This window comes from Panthera leo, chromosome E2 (genome assembly GCF_018350215.1).
Source record: "Panthera leo isolate Ple1 chromosome E2, P.leo_Ple1_pat1.1, whole genome shotgun sequence".
In the NCBI taxonomy this organism is placed as follows: domain Eukaryota; kingdom Metazoa; phylum Chordata; class Mammalia; order Carnivora; family Felidae; genus Panthera; species Panthera leo.
Window position 1 is genome coordinate 9,902,056 of NC_056693.1, and position 6,040 is coordinate 9,908,095.

Genomic DNA, 6,040 nt, shown 5'->3' on the forward strand with positions numbered 1-6,040 from the left:
CTCTTTCTTTTGTTCTGGCAAGCGGTTGGTGAGTGCCTGCTGTGTGCCAGGCTCCGCGTTGGGTGCTGGAGGAATGGAGGGAGGGGAATATGGGCAGAGAAAAGGCCAAGGTTAGACCCAGAAGTGGGACCGAAGTGAGATCACGCTGTAGACCTCAGAGAACGGAGTAGGAGGTTAGAAACGAGGCCCTGTCATAAAGGCTGGAGTGAAACCAATGTGGAAAAGACTGTAGAATCCAACAGAAAGGACTGAGGTTGGACCCCAGGGGAGAGCCCCGGGTCTGAGGTTAGACCCAAGTGGAGAGCTCTGGGTCAGGTTAGACCCCGGTGGGAAAATACAGAGCTTCAGCCTCAGAGGAAAGGATATGGGGGGGGAAGGACTGTTGTGGGGAAGCTATGGTCAAATTGCAGCAGAGGGTTTGAGGCTAGACGCCCCCCGCCCCCGGATGAATAACGCTGAGGTTGGACCCTCACAGATTACTGTGGTTAGACCTCCCCAGCAGAAAGCAAGTGAGTTTAGATCCCCTGAGATGAGACCCAGGAGGCAAAGACCTGGGGCTTGCCATGTTGGAAAGGACAAAGGTTAGACATGATTGAAAAGCCCCGGAGATCCAGGGACCAGGGAGTTTGAGGCGGAGGGGTGCTGACTTCCCCGGCCACCGCTCTGCCGGCTGTATGAATTGCCTCTCCTGTGTCCCCTTCTACAGCAAGGTGGGGGAATCAGGGACCTGGATCTCGGGGACCAGCAGAGGGCCGGACCGGAAGAGCTCTTGCCCTCCCCCGCCGCAGGCCAGGAATAGACTCTGGGGCAGGACAGTTGGGGAATGATTCCTGAGGGGGATCCGGGCTGGTGGGGAGGGTGGGCCCTTTCCTCCCCGTGGCAGGGTTTGGGTGGGACTCCCGCTTCCTGGGGCCCCAGGGGCAGGCACCACAGTCCCGGCCATCCGTACCACCTCCTACCACGGAAGCCCACCCAACAGTCTGACCACCCACGCCGGCCGTGAAGACCCAAGCCACCGGGTGGGTTTTTAGGAGGCAGGAGCCCCACCGGCTCCTGGCCGCTCTCGCCGTCTCCCGGAACCCAGGCCCAAGCGTGGGAAACGGCCGGGAGCTGCGTTGGCTCCCTCGTCCCCTGGCAGCCTGCCCAAGGGGTGTCCAGCCTGGACTGGCGGTGGGCACCGGTCGTTGGCAGGAGCGAGGTCTCCTCCCTCCTGCTGCCCACCTGCCGAGGCGGAGAGCTGCCATCCCCTCCCGTCCTAGGCAGGAGTGGACCGCGGTATGGAATTGAAGTGAGCGTAGTTCGTGATGGCAGGGGTCTGTGAGGCGTGTGCGCCCCTGTGTGCCCGCTTCAGCACTCGCGATTTTGTGCCTGCAGGAGCCTGGGACGCTCGCCTGGTCCTTTGCGGTTTCCTTTCTGACTTCTTACTTGCTTCTCAGCGCGGGGCAGCGCGCGGTGTGGTGGCTTAAGGGTGTTGGAGCCTGGAGCCATGCTTGGCCGCTCTGTGCCTCAGTTTCCTCATCTGCAAACCGAGGCCGGCCGCAGCGACTTCGCAGGGCCGTTAGGAGGACTAGCGGTGTCAAGGCAGGGCAATCACTTAAGGAGAAAATTTGCAACACCGCGCGGCACGTGGAAGGGGCACTTTGAATGGCAGCTGCTGTTACTATTATTGATGGGTGTGCCTTTGTGGTTGTTGCCGGCTTGCTTTGCGAGGTTATAGGTCAGCAGGCGCGTCATGTGATTTTGGATCTAACTCTGGCTAAACATTCTTGCCCTCCCCCCCCCTCCCCGGTTCTGTGAGCCTGTAACTATTTGTAGCTGTTTTTTTGCCTCTTCGGCCCTTGTAGGGATCAGTGTGTGTTGGGGAGGGCAAGGATGCTTGTGAATGACCCTCGGCACCCCACCTACCGCGCACACTCACACACACACACACACACACACACACACACACACACACACACACGCAGGCGTCTGCCGCTGTCCCCTGCCTGTAGTGCTGAACCTGCAGGGTGGGTGGGAGGCTTGGGCTGCCCCCAACCTCCTCTCTCCAGGCCCCTCCCCAAGCCTCCCCCGCCTGTCGCCTGCCTCCCTTCTCCCCGCCTCCTCCTCCTCCCCTCCCTCTCCGGCTCCTCCTCCCTCCCAGCACTCTCCCCCGTCCCTCCTCCTCCCTCTCTCCTGACTCCCCCTCCCCCGTGTCCCTCCCCCCTCTTCCTCTCCTCCTTCTATCCCCTCTCCCTCCCCTCCTCCCCAGCTCTCCCTCTCAGTCTCCAGCTTCTCTCTCTCTCTCTCTGTCTGTCTCTCTCTTTCCCTCTCTGTCGGGCGGAGGCGCCCACCACCGCCAGCCCAGTGCTAGGGGGACCCAGTCCAGGCTGTAGCTGCAGGTAAGAGACCCCCAGTTCTGGGAGGGGGGGAGCGTGGAGGAAGGACGGTATTGCCCCAGGCGGGTGGAGGGGGACATGTGAGGAGCCAGGAGCCGCTCTTCCCTGAGCTCATTTATGAGGGGTGGGGGGCTGCATATTCCGGGCGGGGATACCGGGTCCCCTCTGTGGGGTGGAGGCACCGCCAGCAGCCAACATCCTCAGCCCCTCCTGGGTCCCAGGAAGCCTGGCCGGCTGGGGAGGGGGTGCCTCCTGGGTACTGAGGGAGCGAGAACACCCCAGCCCGTCTGGGGCAGCCCCCCTTCGTGTTCTCTCCCTCCGCCCCCGCCTTCCTGCGTCTGGGTCTCGTCTGTCTCTCCACATCTCTCGGGGGTCCTGTCCTGCAGAGTCTGGCTGCCTCTCTGAGTCCCTTCCCCTGTGTCTCTGTCTGTCAGTCCCTCACTCCCGCCTCTGTCCCTCTGTGTCCCTCTGTGCCTGGGTCTGTTCTGTGTCTTTCGGGGCTCTGTCTCTAAGTCCTTGGTTTCTTTCTCTCTGCCTTCCTCTTTCGCCGTCTGTGTCTGTGTCTGTCTCTCCCTTCTGTCTCTGCTCCCCGGTGTCTCCGACTCTCCTGTCTCTGCGGGTCTCTCTCTCTCTCACACACACACACACACACACACACACACACACACATACACTCTCTCTCATTTTCTCTCTCTCTCTCCCCTGCCCCTCTCCTTCTCTCCATCTCTGTCTGTAGGTATGCGGTCTCTGTTTCTCTGTCTCTCTCTCTTCCCTGGTAGCGGGTTAACTCTCCTCCTACACACCTCTGTCCCCGCCCCTGGCAAGGGGGAGACCTGGAGGAAGAAGATCCCCACCCCCTGCAGAGTGGGCTCCCCTAGAAGCCAAGGAGTCCCCCAAACTCCTCTTCCTTCTGCCCAGCTCCCGCCCATCCTCTCGGCAGGCTTGTGCCCATCCCTCCCCTGAGGACAGAGCTCCTCTCCTCCCTCTTCTGGTAGACTGGACGGTCCTTCCTGCAGTCTGACTTCTGTACCTTGTCTGCCGGTTGTCCAGTTCATCGCTTGCCTCATCCATCCTTTTGACAGTTGCTGAGCGCTCTTCCTCCGCCAGGCACAGCACTACGTCCAGGGGGCGGATCAGGCCGGTCCTTTCTGCAGCCTTACCTCCATCGCTCTCAGGGCAGACCAGCCTCAGACACATCCCTCGTGGGGGTGGATCCCCATCCCCCGGGGGCTCCCGGAGGGCCCCTCTGAGTCTGGAAGTCCCTGGCCAATACATCCTCCTCTTTCCTGGGGGGGAAGGGGACCCAGAAAGGTGGGCGAGAGTGAGTGACAGGGAGAGGTGTGAGCCCAGCCGCAGCAGCCCCCACTGTGACGGGGTGAGGTCCTCGAGTACCCACGTGGGGCCCGATGGGTTCAAAGGAGCACCTCGTTCGGAGTCCCATGCCTTGACTTTCCGTCCTCCCCTGCCCCGGAGTGGAAGCTGCGCGACCTGGCCAAGCTCTCTTCTCCCTCCGGACCTCGGTTTACCCATCCGTGCGTGGTAGCCCTGAGCACTGAGACTATGTGTGACCCCCAGGCTGGGACACGGTTCACCCAGGAGCAGGAAGTGGGTGTGTTTAGAAGCTCGGGTCCCCACCTCTGAAGTCTCTCCGAGGAGCGCGGCGGGCAAGCCCTGGCCCCACCAAGCACAACCAGGAACCACGACCTCACTCGCCAACGTGAGGGAGGGAGGGAGGGAGGGAGGGAGGGAGTCCCACCCGGCAAGGCCAGACTGGACCCCCTTCCCTTACGCTTGCAATCCCGCCCTAGACAGGAGGTGTCTGAGACCCTGAGAGGCATGTGAGGCAGAACCGGGGCGCTCGCCACTGGCCCAGCTGGACACCTGCCCACGAGGGTGGGGGGACATCGGGAGATACTACCATCTGCCCTGCGGACTCCTACCCTGGCCTCAACCTGATCCTTTTGCCCCCGGATTCTAAACCCAGATTAGGTTTCAGGGCTGCTGGTGGACGAAGAGAGGCAGAGACAGGCGCCTTTAGCAGAGAAAGTCCAGCTGTCCGCAGCGACAGGGCTCAGACGTCTTGGTCATTCATTTCACAAATATTTATCTCATGCTTTCTCTTCCTGACCGCCCCCCCACCGCCCCACTCCCCTAAGGCCTCAGGTTTTGCAGGAAAAGGGATTGAGCCAGGATGCTTTGCCCATCCCCTGGGAAGGAGGGCAGGCCTGAGAACCCCCACCCCCACCCCCCGTTGGCTGACTCTGGCCTCCCTTGAAGACCGCAGCAGGAGGGACAGGTGGTTAGATGTGAGGGGGCACTTTCCAGGCCTTGGCCCTCCCATGAGAGAGGGAGTTGGATGCTTGAGATGAATTCCTGACTCCCAGGTGGCCCTCGTTTCTCCTGGAAGCCAAGGAGAAGGGAGGGAGAAGAGAGCGTGAGTCTTTGCTTTGGATCCTGGTGGGTTTGTAATTATGCCTAAGTTGTTGCTAATTAGGGGGCTGCTAATTAGATGTATCATTAGGGGCCTTGCTGAGGGGGCTAATTGTGCGGTGGCCCTTTAAGAATCCCCCTCTCCCCGCCCACACACACACACACACACACTCCTCGGATGTTCTGCCAACATTCTGCCTCCCTCCCCCAGAGGAGCGGGCTCCCAGCCCTTGAGTACGTGGGCGTGTTTTGGGGGCAGGCTGTGGGTTAGACTCGGAGAAGAACTTCCAGACAGAAATGGAAGTTACTGGGAGAACTGAGGTTGGTGGCCAAGGCAGGGGTCAGACCTCTCCTTCTAGTCTCAGTCCCCCCCCCCACCTTTTTTCAAAACAGGCTACTGGGTTACCATGGCAACGTAAGAGTGGGGCCCAGGAGCTGGGAGTTGGGGCGACTCCCAGAGAGAGAAATGAAGCCAGCGTTGGTGCTGGGGGCTTTGAATGAGTTTTTAACCTCTCTGAGCCTTGACCCTCTCATCTATGAGACCGCTAGGGCCTCGCCAAAGTGGGGTGGTGTCATTTTGAATAGAGAGCTCAGGGAGGGTGATGTCTGAGCAGAGAATTGGAGAAGAGAGGGTGAATATTGTAGGGAACAGGGTCTCAGGAAGGGGGAAACAGCAGGTGCAAAGGCCCTGAGGCAAGAACTTGTCTAGCATGTGAGGAACCCGGAGGTGGCCGGGGCCAACGAGTAAGGGGGACAGGGAGAGAGATGAAGCCAGAGAGGGAATGAGGAGGCCAGACCACACGACACCTTGTCCAGGGCGAGGGTCACAGTATTCTGAGACTCAGTTGGGAGAGACACCTGCCAGCATCGCAGGGAAAGATGTGAGCCAGAGACCCTCCAGCGGTCTCTCTGCAGCCCCACCTCAGACAGACACACAGGCAGACAGACAGGCAGACGGACATCCCAGCACCCGCCAAAGCCCAGGCCCTGCACAGGAGCCCTCTGAGGCCACCAGACTTAGCTCATGAACTTAGGGCCTCCAGCCCCTGGCCTCACCCTCTAAATCATCCGGTCTGTGTCACTTGGGGCCTGGCTTCATCCATCCATCGTCCGTCTGTGGGATTCGTCTGTGTGGCCGGGCGGGTCCGCAGCCCGTTCTCTTTTCAGGGCCACATAACGTTCCGCTGCGCCCCCCCCCCCCCACCCCGAGCTGTACTTCTCCATCTGCTGCTGAC